Here is a 278-nt window from a genome sequence, read left to right as displayed (position 1 = left end):
ACACAAACACACAAACACACAAACACACACACACGGTGACAACACATAGGTATGTCATGGAAAGTTCTTTAGTGTGCTAGCAAAATCCAAGGGGGTAAGCCTCTTCTCTCTAAGCATAGCTCCCAAGGCGCCATTTTAATGCTACGAAGCCATCACCTGCAGTTAGCATCCCATTCATTGCCATTCATTTTGGCGCCACTTTGACAGTGAAGAACTTTACATCTGAAGCGTTGAAAGACTCTATTTGCCCTTTGTTTATTTCTAAAGAAACACAACAA

General features: G+C 42.1%; 1 protein-coding gene across 1 annotated transcript in view; it reads left to right on the top strand.

Annotated features, from left to right (window-relative positions):
* Positions 1 to 278, top strand: part of trim69 (tripartite motif containing 69) — a 10,586-nt gene that overhangs the window by 7,069 nt on the left and 3,239 nt on the right. The window lies entirely within an intron of this gene.

The sequence above is a fragment of the Etheostoma spectabile genome, chromosome 10 (genome assembly GCF_008692095.1).
Source record: "Etheostoma spectabile isolate EspeVRDwgs_2016 chromosome 10, UIUC_Espe_1.0, whole genome shotgun sequence".
Classification (NCBI taxonomy): Eukaryota; Metazoa; Chordata; class Actinopteri; order Perciformes; family Percidae; genus Etheostoma; species Etheostoma spectabile.
Note: the sequence above shows the minus strand (reverse complement) of the source record. Positions and strands in the feature narration are given on the sequence as shown.